Source organism: Prionailurus bengalensis, chromosome A3 (genome assembly GCF_016509475.1).
Source record: "Prionailurus bengalensis isolate Pbe53 chromosome A3, Fcat_Pben_1.1_paternal_pri, whole genome shotgun sequence".
NCBI lineage: Eukaryota > Metazoa > Chordata > Mammalia > Carnivora > Felidae > Prionailurus > Prionailurus bengalensis.
In genome coordinates this window covers 98,502,344-98,516,899 of record NC_057354.1, presented here as the reverse complement: position 1 = coordinate 98,516,899, position 14,556 = coordinate 98,502,344, and the positions used below count along the sequence as shown (strand labels likewise).

The window sequence follows — 14,556 nt, the reverse complement described above, 5'->3', positions numbered from 1 at the left end:
AAAGCACGCAGGCGGGTGAGGGGGGCAGAGGGAGAGAGAGTGAGAGAATCTTAAGCAGTTCCACACCAACCATAGAGCCAGATGTGGGCTTGATCCTATGACCCTGGAATAATGGCTTGAGTCAAATACTGAGTCAGATGCTTAACTGACTGAGCCACCCAGGCACCTCAAAACCAATTTCATTCTTAAACAGAACTTACTATTTATGTATCTACATAAAGAATAACTATCCATAGGGCACTACAGTACTGAGTTTCCCATAGGAAACAGACTTCAGGCTTGAAGATCAAACTCAATTATTGAGGAGCTATTCAGGAGGTATGAGCAGGTGAAGTCATAGACATGGGGTAGTGAAGCCACCAGAGACTGGCAGCAGTGGAAGCCATTTACCACCTTAGGCCTGATAGAAGAAGAGAGGGAACTGGGTCACTGGAGCCTAGACATAGCTCATCTCCCTAGAATAGGGACGGCCATCTCACAGGATTTGTCCTGTGGAATGCAGCCTCTGTCATAATGGTGAGGGAGAAGGCTGGGGGAGGGGACACCTACCTGACTGACCTCTTACTCTTCCTGCATTTCTGGCTCTTGCTATTATTAACCCACTGTCCAAACCCAACAAATATTCACAGGGCAGGAGTGAGTGGATCAGGCCAAGAAGCATGGATGGGAGAGGAGGGGAAAACAACCTAAACAGGAACCACAGGTATTTCTAATATAATAAAAATAATGGTTAACTATGACATATGAGTAATACATTTATTGAAATAGTCATGTCTATGTAATCTGAGACAAGTAGAAAATGCAGAACACTACTTACAAATATACAACTATAGATTAGTTACCTTATGTTACATTATGCAATGGAAACAAATAACACCAAAATCCCAGTGGTTTACAATGACAAGGGCTTATTTCCTGCTTAATCATGTGCCCACTGCCTGTCAGATGTGGCTTTGCTCCAACTGACTTCACTCTAGTCCTCGGCTGAAAAAACATACTCAATCTGGAATGTACTGGTCTCTTGGCAGAGAAAAAAGGGACATGGTAAACTATATGCTGGCTTATAAAGCTTATGAAATTTCACATGGAAAGCTTAATGTTATCCTTACTCACATTTCACTGGCTAAAGAAAGTCATGTGACCAAGCCCAATGTCACTACTGGTGGGCAGATTTAAGCATTCTTGGTGGGGAAGGATGGTGGTGGGCAAGACCCTTAAAAGTCTGTTTCTTTGTTTTTAAGTTTTTTGGTTTTTTGTTTTGTTTTTTGTTTTGTTTTGTTTTTGTTGTCGTTGTTTTTAATCTTGAGAGAGTGTGAGTAGGGTAGGGATAGAGAGAGAGAGAGGAAGAGAGAGAATCCCAAGCAGGCTCTGTCCTGGCAGCATGGAGCCCCATGCAGGGCTCAGACTCATGAACCATGAGATCATGACCAGAGCCAAAACCATGGGGCCACCCACATGCCCCAAAAGTTTATTTTAATTTTTGTTAACAGATAATATAATTTATCACATTCCATTATTTGTGAGTTGATATGTGATAATGGAAGCATAAAATATCAATTGAGAGCCCATGTGAAAATGTGTTCATATAATTACATAGCCATAGCGAGTTGAAGATAGAAGGGAGCTAGACCAATATCTGGATTTTACTAATGTAGGAAATGAGCCTCAGAAAGATGTAATGATGTGTCCAAGGTCATAACATTCAACAACTTGGATCAGATTGGTAATATCTAATTCTGCACTTAGGCCTCTTTCCAGCACAGGTCAGTTCTTTGTGAACAGGTTTTGTTAGGAAGGAAGGAGCTCGTTTTTCATGAATTTAATCCTATTTGTTGAAGGTCAGTACCAATCACATTTAGGTATGAGGTATAAAGCATTTTTAAGGACCTGCAGAGAGATCACTGTCAATTCATTCTTCTTCAAATCTCTCTTCTATATCTACCTCTGTATACAAGAGAGTGAGTAACAAAAAGATCACTTGGTGTTTGATGGGGATAGAGAATACAGGCACCAGTCTCAGATTTCAAAAATCACATGTTTTCTCTTCCATAAAATCTCCTAGATTAACTTTAGATAAGCAACTAATTTCTGGGCCATGATCTTTTTATGGGGAATTATAAAGAAGATACAAATAAACTGATATATTTAGGTAGAGAGGCAATCAAAACATCTTTGTTGCAAAGGTTGTCCAGAAACCTTTCATTAATGCTGTGTAACCACTGAGTTAATTGACTTCCCTTTTTGAAATAACAGGCTAAATCATAGTAGTGGAAAAGAAGGGACTGCAATGGCAAGCTTTCCCTTTGTCACCTGAGAGGACAAAACCAGCACTAACCATCTATCACCTTTATCCGTCAGAATAATGAGAAGACAGCTTTCGGATTGGCCTCCTAGGAATCACTACCCTTTATAAGATAATCAAATCTGACATGTTGTTTATAGGTTGAATATTATTGTTAAGTTTGGGATGTTTATAATGTACAGTTGTAGGTTATATTCTAATTTGTTGGCATTTTCTCATCTGACAAAACAAAGTTACTAAAAAAATAACAATAGCCACTCCAATATATGTGTGTGTGTGTGTGTGTGTGTGTGTGTGTGTGTGTGTGTGTAGGTGAATTTGTAGCTGCTAAAGATACTTGCAACTTGCAATGATTTGGTAAGTATGTGGCATTTATCCTTAACTGCTCCTCATAAAAGAATACTCAGAACTGCCTCTAACTCCTACTTCAATCTGTGTGGCATTATCAAAATTTGGTTAGACTGGAGCTGTCAGAATTTTAATGAGGTCGAGGAGTTAGACAAACAATGATTAATTTATAGGAAGGTCACCTTGAAAGTACAGTGAACATAGGTTTGTAATACAGCAAGAAATATGATGCAAAAGAATGGGAGTTAAAAAAAAATTTCTTATGTGCTCCAAACAGTAGGTTTACTACTGAATTATAACTCATCTGACAAGGCAACAGGATATTTTATTCATTGTGTTTAGACATTTTGATAAAAGTTTGGCTCAACTATAATGGGACAATTTGAGTGGGGACAAATCATCAGAGCCCACCAGACTGACTGAACATCTTTGTGCTTATTTGGTGTGTCTACTTCTCATTCTTTAAATATGACTGGCACGCTATTCTCAGAGACCGAAAGTACTTGCCTGCCATGAGCAGAATCTTGCCTATGACCTTTGGTGTTCTCTCTGTTAAGCCATGTCAGTTCTCTCTCTCTCTTTTTTTAAATTTTTTCAATGTTGATGTATTATTTTGAGGGACAGAGAAAGATGGAGCATAAGCAGAGGAGAGGCAGAGAGAGAGAAGGAAAGGGAGATGCAGAATCCAAAAAAGGCTCCATGCTCTGAGCTGTCAGCACAGACCCCAACGTGGGTCCTGAACACACAGACTGTGAGATCATGACCTGAGCTGAAATCAACTGCTTAACCAACTGAGCCACCCAGGCACTCCCATGTCAGTTCTCATATAGATGCTCTCATGTACTTCAAGAGAAACTCCACATACAACAGGAACTTGACCAGACAATGAAATGTATAAAACCAAACATGGGCTCTAATTCCTACCAGGCCAAAGTGACTGCCTCACACATTTAAAAAGGTAGTTTCAAGTCAGTAAGCATTTGTCTAGGGAATGCAAACCAGCTTAACTATTCAATGAAAAAATATAAGAAGCAATTCACTGTTAAACACAGTAGATACATGCATATGGCAAAAACAAACAAACAAACAAACAAACAAACAAACTACTATTTTATTAACAATGGTTTCTCTTTCCTAGCTTTTAGAGCATCCAGTTAAAATTTGACTGGATTCATACAAAAACATTTCCACCTTCCAGAGGATGATTTTTGCCTAAAGTAACCCAGAGAACATTTGGGAATGTCCCAAATTATAGTTGCTATGTCAAATAAATCACATCTACTATTTTGTAATTTTAACTACTAAAACATATTAGGAAATATGGCCTGTCATTCTTTTGGCTGAAGCACATGATTAAGCAGCTTGGTGAATGGAATGAACAGGTGCTGGGATAAAAATCAGAAAGCCCATTCATCTTCATGCTTCCAGGGGAAAATAAACCTTTTGGGGATTTCAACCAGTAGGATATCACTTTCTTGTTTTGGTAGTTTAGTGTGTTTTGGGTGTTTCAGAGCTTTTTCCGATAATTTCATGTTAGCTAGTGTGGGAGACAATCATATAATGAATTGCTTGCAGTACGTTTGATGCCTCATTGTTAAATCATACCAACCATTAGGAGGGAAGAAAGCTGCTTCCCACCATTTGGGCATTACTGAATGATATATATCTTTTAGATACTAAGTGATGATATTAGACAGCGAACTCTGAATTCAAGAGTATGTCTAAATCCTTAATATCACATGTTCTTTACATATAATAGCTATCAAAAATGTTGGTTGAAGGACTGAATAGAAAATAACAATTAACTCAACAGGCAGATATTGCTTCTGTCCCTGGGATATCCTATATGTTGTCCCCTATACTTGGTTCAAGCTCATTCATCCTTTATATTTATCATCAGAAATCACCTCTGACAGGTGTCCTTCCCTGGTCATACTCCAAAGAGAGATGATTACTCTCTTTTCCGAGCTATCTTGATACCATCTGTATGATGTTATGTTGTGTATATATAAGCTTTTAAAGTTTGTTTAAATGTATCTTCACTTCTGTGATTAAAGAGAATTCCTTTTGGTCATAGAATAGGGTTTTCTCTACTTAAAGGTGTGTGGTTACAAATATTCTATCTTGGGGCGCCTGGGTGGCTCAGTTGGTTGAGCCTCTGACTTCGGCTCAGGTCATGATCTCACGGCTCGTGGGTTCAAGCCCCGCGTCGGGCTCTGTGCTGATGGCTCAGAGCCTGGAGCCTGCTTGGGCTTCTGTGTCTCCTCTCTGTGCCCCTCCCCTGCTCGTGTTCTCTGTCTCTCAAAACTAAATAAACATTAAAAATAAATAAATAAATAAATAAATAAATAAATAAATAAATAAATATTCTATCTAGTATAGGCTATGTAATAGACTTTTGCTACAACTGGATAAATCCAGGATGGGTAAATGGGTTGAAGGAAGACGTGGTATCTTTACATCTGAATTTCCAAATATCTTAAAGGTTTTTGTAGTTGTTGTTTATTTATTTTTGAGACAAAGAGACAGAGACAGAGTGTGAGCAGGGGAGGAGCAGAGAGAAAGGGAGACACAGAATCTGAAGCAGGCTCCAGGCTAGGAGCTGTCAGCACAGAGCCCAACGCTGGGCCCAAACCCATGAACCACGAGATCATGACCTGAGCCAAAGTTGGACACTTAACTGACTGAGCCACTCAGGTGCCCCTAAATTTCCAAATATCTTTAAATAAGTATGATCTGTCATTAGCATGAAATCAGTTGAATGTGATATGTGAGCTATTAACTTTCTCTCCAATTGCTAAAGAAGAATCCTTTGAAGATCTACTTTTATCTAAATCCTGGAAAATGTATATGAGTATGCCATAAATACAAGGGAGGAATGACATTTAGGGCAAATGTCATTGCAATTACAAAGCTACTTATCTGAAAGTTAGTCTGATTTATCCAATGTGATGAAGAGAAATTCACTGTTATACTACTAATAATAAATGAGAATATAAATGTAGTCAGGAACAGGAATAAAGGTTTTATCCTATGACTATGGAAATGGAAAGCCAAAAAGAAGTATTCACTTATTTCTTTATTTTCTTTCTAAGCAGAAAAGTGATGTGATAAACCTTTAATCTAGAAAAAAAAAATGGAAGCAATGTGACAGATGGTTTGGAATGGGCATAAATCCATTTCTATGGAGAGGAGTTAAGAGGTTCAAGCACAAGAAAATGAAGACCCTTGGTGAATAAATGGCTTCATGGTTGAAGGGGAGTGGGAGGGAGGGAAAAGTGGGTGCTGGGCATTGAGGAGGGCATCTGTTGGGATGAGCACTGGGTGTTGTATGGAAACCAATTTGACAATAACTTTCACACTAAAAAAAGTATCAAATGACAAAATGGAGGCAAAAAAAGAAAAAAAGAAAAAGAAAAGAAAAGAAAAAGAAAGATACACCTAAAATACAATTGACCAAATATGTGACTATTTACATAGGGTTGAGAGACATATTGTACATTGTTTTTTGTTGCTACTTTTTGTTGTTTGTAATTCTAGGGTACTTGTTGGACTGTAGTATCATTAAGATATAAATAAATACAAGAACTGGGGGAGAAATGGTACATTACAAAAGACTAAATTCTCTTACTGAAATATTAAATGTTACTGTATTTGCAGATGGAAATGTCCAGTAGGCACTATGAAAGGAGTTTATCTCATGGGAGGGTTATCAGATTACAATTACAGATTTTGAATTTAATGACCTAGAGATAGTAGTTGAGGAAGTGGTAACAAATAAGGTCACTCAGTGAGTATGGGACAAAGAACAAAAAAATTAAGTTTAGAATTTTGAAGATGATATTACTTTTGTGCTTAAGGATTAAATCCTGGAGAAAAACATCAACAAAAATGAACACACCTGAACACAAAAGAGGTAAGCACTCTAGTCAAAATATGTTTGGCTGCTGGCAGAACCCCTGACACTGAAAAACTGCTTACATGCCTGTTTAAGTTTAGAGGCATGCTGACAGGATGCTACAAACAAAATTACTTAAAAATGTTGCCATAAGACAGTGTTCCCAGGCCATAATCCAGTCTTCAGGTAACAGTGATGAATCATATAGAGTTACAGGAATTCCTTCTTTTATATGTCACATCTCCTTCTTAGTATGCTTGCTTCGGTCTTACTTTAGACACTACAGATTTTGCTAATCCAATGATGAGGAAAGTTAAATGCAAAAAAAAAAAAAAAAAAAAAACAAACCAAGGAACACAAAACAGCACAAGAGAAGGTATTCCCCAAAGGTCCACAGCAATTCTTTTCTAGTTAGCTCATCAAAGTGTGTCCACGGAAAAATTAAAACTAATCACGAGGTGACTACGCAAATTTTAGAGTTTAATACAGTAGAGCATTGAACTTTTCCTGGAGGTAAGTATCAAATAAGGGCAACAGAATTGGAGATAAGGAAGAGAGAGTTACAAGGAATAAGATTCACTCAAAAGTGACAACACACACACACACACACACACACACACACACAGATTTGATGAACAGTGACATTACATTTTGAAAATTAATAATTAAGTAGTAACAGATGGCCTATGAAAAGTGACATTTACCCACATGACACTCAAGCAAATATGACAAAATGTTAACAATTGACTCCAAGTGGAGTATAAACAGTTTCACTACCTAGAAGATGCAGTTGTGGAGAGTGAACAGTGGAGCATTTGGGACAATAGTGCAGTGTGGTTTCCCCTTACAATGTTAAGAAGAAGATAATAACAGGTAGAGATTTAAAGAACATGAAAAGCAAGACGATAAGTGTAAAATAATAATGAGAAACTATGTAGAATAATAATGGATGATGGAACTAATCTCGTTAAGGGAAGCTCTAGAGAAGCCAAAGGAAATTGATAGTTCAATAAGAAAAATGAACAGTGATGCTGAATGGGTCAGACCCTCTGAAAATTCCAGAGACCTAAACCAGGTAAAATGTCAGATTAGGGAAATCACAGGGTTAGCTGACAGTATATAGGGTTTCTCCCTATACAGAAGAATATTTCACGTGTTCTTCAGTCCTCTCCTCACTGTTAATTTTGAGAATTCACTCAAAAAAATTAAAATCGATATGTGAATCCAAACGATACATGAGAAAACTCACTATTTTACATTTAGTTACATTTTGTGCACCATGACTAATAAATTAAGGGAACTTTAAATCTTCTCAAAGCTTTGCTTTGAATATATTTCCTAAAAATGCATTTCAAAGATGAACATGTATAAAGCTCAGTCCTTTTACTCTAGAATAAAACATCTTGGGCGCAAATGTAATATAATCATCTCTCAAAGAATTTGCATCAGTAGTCTGCTCAATTCAAGTTGTCTGGCTAATGTAGTAGGGAAAGGACTGATTACTATAGAGAAAGATATCTCTGAATGTAAAGAGCATATCTGCTACTGGATATTTAGCTAATTAATTTGTTTCTGTTGGCATTTTCAACAGTCTCATATTTCACAAACACTGAATGATCTTATGGTAAATATTTCTTGTTGCCCCAGGAGGCAAAAAAGAAGCAAGAATCATACTCTGTAATAGGAACAGATATCCTTACTCCATACTCATTTTATACATGGGAAAGTGAGTCCCAAAGTCACTCAGTGAGTTGGTGACAAAATTGGGACAAGAAGCAAGAACTTCACTTTTCTGGTCTAGTATCTTCTCTGCTGCATAAAATAGAAATTGAAAATAAAAGGCTTGGGGTTTTGAATTTGTCTCCTCCATGGAGTCTCAAGACAAACTATGATGGTGGACTCCTGAAAGATTTAATGAACCTAGTTCCTCCAGTCTTTCAATCTTTTCTCATTAGCTTGCTTTTGTGTAGCAACCCTAGTGAGCAAGAACAATCAACCAGGACTTTCACCATATTTTTGGTCTTTTATCCACCTTAGTACTAACTTTGTACTTTAATAAATACACATGTAAATGAACAAATAAAGTCCGTAGTTGCTAATTCAGTAGGATCTGTCTTAGGAACATTTCTGTTTAACCCTTATACTCCTGGATTGGCTCCACGTGACCAATTAGATTCTCGTGACCCTGCTGGTAGATAACAGGTATAGCCTGGATTTGGAATAGCACGTAGCATAACTGACTCAGTTGGCATTTAGAATCATAAATTAGCTTCATTTGGACAAAAATTATGGCACTTGTATCTGTCAGGGTCCAAACTGGAAATGAGAAACTCACTCTTAGTATTTAAAATAGATGACACTTAGCACAGGGAGTTGGTTCAAATCGTGAGGGAACAGCAAAGAAGCCAAAAAGGGGAGGGTATCGCAACCCAAACACGAGCAACAGCAAGGGAAACTTTCACTCCTAGGAATATAAGGACAAAGGGAAGGAGTTCCTAGAGCCCAGGGCTCAAGAGTCAACTGGTAGAAGATGGAAACAGTGTGTAGCCCTCAGGTGGGAGGTGGAACTGTGAAGACACTACCCAAACATATACCAGGACTGTCAGGGCCACAGGGTGAGGTGGGGCAGCAGGACACTCCATTTTCTCTTCCTCTCACCATGTAATCTCCTGCCAGTGTCTGCAGCACTGGGCAGCATAAGGCAAGGAACTGAGGTAAAAAAAAAAAAATGAAGACCAGATCAACATTGTTTCTCAAAATGTGATCCACAGAGTAACCACTACAGAATCAACAACTGGTGAAAATTCAGATTCCTGTCGCAGAAATCTGCATTAATTATTCAGAATCCTTGGGGGCTGACTGAGTGTGATTTAAAAACCTGCATATTTAATGAGCCAAAAGGTGTTTGAGCTCCAAATAGGAAAACTCAGGAATTACAGCTGACTAGAAACTGCTTAGGAATAAGAAGAAGACCTTGGCTCAAAGTCTGCCTTACTGACTGTGGAGTCTTTGAAAATTTAATTATCCAGGTCTCAGTTTTTATATCTAAAAATTGGAACACTATCATGTGTCATATATACAGTATAGGTCTGTGTGTGAGTTAAATGAGACAGTGTGGAATGTTACAAATTAGAATATTAAAAGTGCTTTCAGGAGCCCTATCATCTATAACAACCAAATTAAATTCAATTCTACTATGATAAGCTCCTTATTTGGTTTCTTGGGGCAATACTATATGGCCACCTTTATATACTGACCATATTTTAGTTACTATAACCATGATTTTTCTTGGACTTTTTAAACTTACATTTTATGTAACACACCAATTTTTTTTTTTCACAATAACAGTTGTGGAGAAAATAATACTGGATTAGTATCTTTCAGTTGAAACTCAATTTATAATTTCTCTTTAATGTATTTTTAACATCTATTACCTGTATGTTCACTATGTTAAGTCAAATTCCCAATATAAATTTTTTTCTTTCTATAAGTTATAGTTAATGATACTTCATGAAATCATAAAAAAAACCTTTCATTTAAAAAAGAATATGCACATATTTTGGCTATTTTGAATAAGAAAATGAAAAGATTCTCTGAATTTCCTGTTAAATAGAGAAATTATTAATCTTCTATCTGATTGCAAGATGATATTATAATTTCATCATTTTAACTACTCAACACAATAACCTCAGCTTTGCAGCATAACAAATATGGTGGGTGGAGAGGGAAACAGCATTTATAAATGTGTATTAATGGCATAAATAAGATCTATACATCATATGGATCATTAAAACACACTTCATGGAAATATATATTCCCCAGTCTTACAGTTATACTGACTGAGGCATTGATATTTGATATACAATACTCCATGCCCATGTCTGGTGTAGGACTGGGCGAAGGTTTGAATTCATGTTACTCAATTTTTTAAAAAGTCCATGAAAATTTTCCTGTATCAACTAGAAAACTATTGCATCTTTGTCTCTTTATTTCTTTTGTTAATTACAACAAGTCTATAAAGATAAGTGCAAAAATTGTTAGGTGCATAACTTGATGAATATTGAAAAAGTGAACACACCGAAGGAATCAGCACCTAGATCAAAGGACGGAACATGACCAGCACTCCAAAAACACTCATTATAGCATCTTCCAGGCTCTAGCCACCTAAGGTTAAAGAAAAAAAAAATCTGTCCCTATTTCTAACATGATATATTTTTGCTTATTTTTGAAACGTAAGTAGCATTACATTGCCCGTACTATTTCACATGTAGCTTCTTACTTTCAGCATGCTGTTTCCCCCATTGTTTTGAAGTTATAGTAGCAGTACCTAGTTCATTCTTGTGTAGCATTTCCTTCCATGAATAACCACAATTTAGTTTTCAACAGCCAGAAAAGTTTTGCTGCTTATTAAAAATGTTACAAATTAGTTCTGAGCATACACATAGGGGAAGAATTTCTGGGCCATAAGAATTAGTCTGATTTGAATTAAAGATCAAATTGTATACATGTGTATATAATTCTGAATATATAGTTTTATACATATAGATACATGTATATAAAATATAAATTTGTACACACATGTAATTTTATATGCATACATATTCGATATGCTGAATTCAAGACAGATACCTTGAGCACAAAAAATACCACTTCACTTTTGCTAGAATGGCTATAATTTTTTTTAAAGGGAAAAAACAAGTGGTGATGAGAATGTGGAGAAATTGGAACCTGAATACATTGTCGGTGGGAATATAAAAAGATGTAGGCTATACGGGAAAAAAAAATTAGTGGTTTCCTAAAAAGTGAAACAGAATTATCCCAAGCAATTCTATTCCTATATCTCCAAAAGAATGAAAAAAGGGACTCACACTGATGCTTGAATGCCAATGTTCACTGCAGTTTTGCAACTTTGCTCACAACAGTCAAAATCTGGAAACAATCCAAGTGACCATCAATACATGAATATATACAATGCGGTGTGTGTATGTATATATATATATATATACACACACACACATATATATATACACACACATGGATATACATGTATATATCCATATATATATATATGGATATATATGGATGTACATATATATATATATATATATGGAATATTATTCAGCTAGAAAAGGAATGAAGTTCCAGTATACATAAGAACATCAATGAACCTTGAAAACTTTGCTATGTGAAATGAGACAAATTATATGATTCCACTTACATGAAATATCTTCAGTAGGCAAATTCATCAAGACAGAAAGTAGATTAGAAAGTTATCAGAGGCTGGAGGGAGGCAGGCAATGGGGAGTTATTGCTTAATGATTATAGAGTTTTTGTTTGGGATGACAAGCTTTGAAAACGCACTTAAAAATAGTTAAACATGGTTTTGTTACCTATAGTTTACCACAATTTTTAAAAATGTGTGAAAATTACTGACTTAAGGAACTTGCTATTTATTTGAGAAGAAAAGACGGAGACATATAAGGTAATCTACAATTTATAGTAATTATCAATGACATTTTTCTTCACCATTTTATCCCCTCTCCCTGACAGTTTACACCTCCACACAAATACACAAATACACATAAATATATCCCTACATCCCAAGTCAATAAATCTTTTTGTATTAACTGTGTCGACATAATTGCTTATCAGATTTCTGCTATCCTAGGTCTGGTTTACATTTTCTCTTATGTGATTTACTTAGTTTCTCCATCTACTCCCCTGTGTCCAGGCTTGTAGCCACTCTTCTGAGCTGTCTGACTGAATTTCTATTCATATTACTAATCTATTTGAGACCTTTAATAGATCTCCATCTTGTTATTTACATTTTCAGATGTCTTAGAATTTATTATGAGACCTTTTTTGATATGACATACAACACTATTTCTAGCCTCTCTACTCACTGTACAGTACTTACTTTCCACTTAAGAAATGTGGGCACCTGGGTGGCTCAATTAGTTAAGCGGCCAACTTTGGCTCAGGTCATGATCTCACAGTTTGTGAGTTTGAGCCCCACATTGAGCTCTGTGCTGACAGCTTGGACCCTGGAGCCTGCTTCAGATTCTGTGTCTCCCTCTCTCTACCCCTCCCCCCTCAAAAATAAACATTGAAAAAAAGAAAAAAGAAATGTGTAAAAAACAAAAAGAAAGAAATGTGTTCCCTTGGGGGAGGCTGGGTGGCTCAGTAGGCTAAGCATCTAACTCTTGATTTCAGCTCAGGTCATGATCTCACAGTTTGAAGAATCGATCCCCATATTGGTCTGTATGCTGATGGTGTGGAAGGAGCCTGCTTGGTATTCTCCCTCTCTCCCTCTCTCTCTCTTTCTTTCTCTCTCAAAATAAATAAATACACTCTTAAAAAATGCCAAAGACTCCTTGGCTTTCCTTGAAATAAGAAAGAAAGAAAGAAAGAAAGAAAGAAAGAAAGAAAGAAAGAAAGAAAGAAAGAAAGAAAGAAAGAAAGAAAGAAAGAAAGAGAAAGAGAGAAAGAAAGAAAAAAGAGAAAGAAAGAGAAAAGTAAAGAAAAGAATAGGAAGGAAAAGAAAGAAATATGTTCTCTTGGGCTTTGTAGTTTTGTAGATACTATCCCACCTATCTGGAGCAATCACTATATCATCTATCTCTTTTGGAAAAAAATCTTAGCACTTTTTTCCTTTGAGCTATATCATACCTTAATTAATTAAAACAGCCGTACTTACAACAAATGGTTCCAATCATTTACATGTCTGTTTTCTAATGAGCTTTACAGACTTTCAGAACACAGCATGTCTCATTCATCTTTGTAACCTCAACACCAAATAAATTTGTGTTAAATAAATACATTAAAAATTTGATGGATAAAAGAAAGAGAACTCATTTCCAGCTGAAGGGAAACATTTTGTAGATAAAAGACAACTTTACTTTCAAAATCATGTGATAACCAGAACACATTGCTTAGGAGCTGTTTCCAAGGAGGACTCTTTATAATATATCTATTGGTCTCATTAGCAGCAGAATCTATCTTCATAGAAACACTTACTGTGTTAGAGACAATAGATATTTTGTTCCTCTCAGTTAGCTGAACACATATTCTACAATCTCACTTACAAATGGGGTTGTTCCTCATATTTTCCCACAATAGATTGTGCACCAGACATTAAGTCCTTAACAAATTGAATCCTCACAAATCTGTGTTGCTCAAATTGAGTTAATGACGGTGGGGGTCACACAGTTCTATAACAAATCAGATGAACTGTTACCATAGTGACATGTTCAACAACTAGAAAGCTAGTGAATCACTGAAGCCAGAAGCCTAAAATGAAGTTCTAAAATATGTCTACAGTAACCCATTGCAAAATCATACATTGGGTGTCCGGGTCTCTGTAATTTTCAAGAAAGAACCACAATCACATTTTAAACATTATCATTTGTCAAAGAAAAAAAAAATAATGCAACTTGAAAGGCCCAAGTGTAAGGCAGAAATAGCCTCAAAACGGCTAATCCTAATTTTGCTAGTATAATTTATTTCCCAAGAGGAAAATTCTTTGCTGTAACATAAAAGCAAATTTATCTAAAAATGCCAAGCCACACAACTTTACCAAAGCTTTTGGAACTTGTCTTTTAAAAATAACCAACATACACGTAATAAAAGGAAATTATATAGAAAATAAACAAGCAAGTTATTGCATAGAAAAGCAAAACTGTCTTAGAATTTTTAAAAGGGGACCAATGAAGAGTTTTCCAGAAGTTATTTATGATATGGGAGACCACTGGGCAGCAGTAAAAAGGAAAGAGAGGGAAAGAGAGAGAAACAGAGAGAGAGAGAAAAAAAAAGATCCTATTGGGCTGCACACACTTGGGAATCAGTGATGAACAATTTGTAGCAAGCATGCTAGAATGGCAGAGGCTGATTATAATAAACACAGAAGTGGCAATCAGCATTCTCTTTTCTCCTTTTTCCTCTCCATTTCCACAAGTATTCTCAGGTGTCTTTGGTAACATTATGTAACATGAGAGACTACATACAACTC

At 36.2% G+C, this 14,556-nt stretch overlaps 1 long non-coding RNA gene across 1 annotated transcript in view; it reads left to right on the top strand.

Annotated features, from left to right (window-relative positions):
* Positions 1 to 551: 551 nt before the first annotated feature.
* LOC122467004 overlaps positions 552 to 14,556 on the top strand; it is a 34,504-nt gene continuing 20,499 nt past the window's right edge. Inside the window, exon 1 of the long non-coding RNA XR_006292812.1 lies at positions 552 to 703. This is a non-coding gene — a long non-coding RNA (uncharacterized LOC122467004). The remainder of the gene's footprint in view (positions 704 to 14,556) is intronic.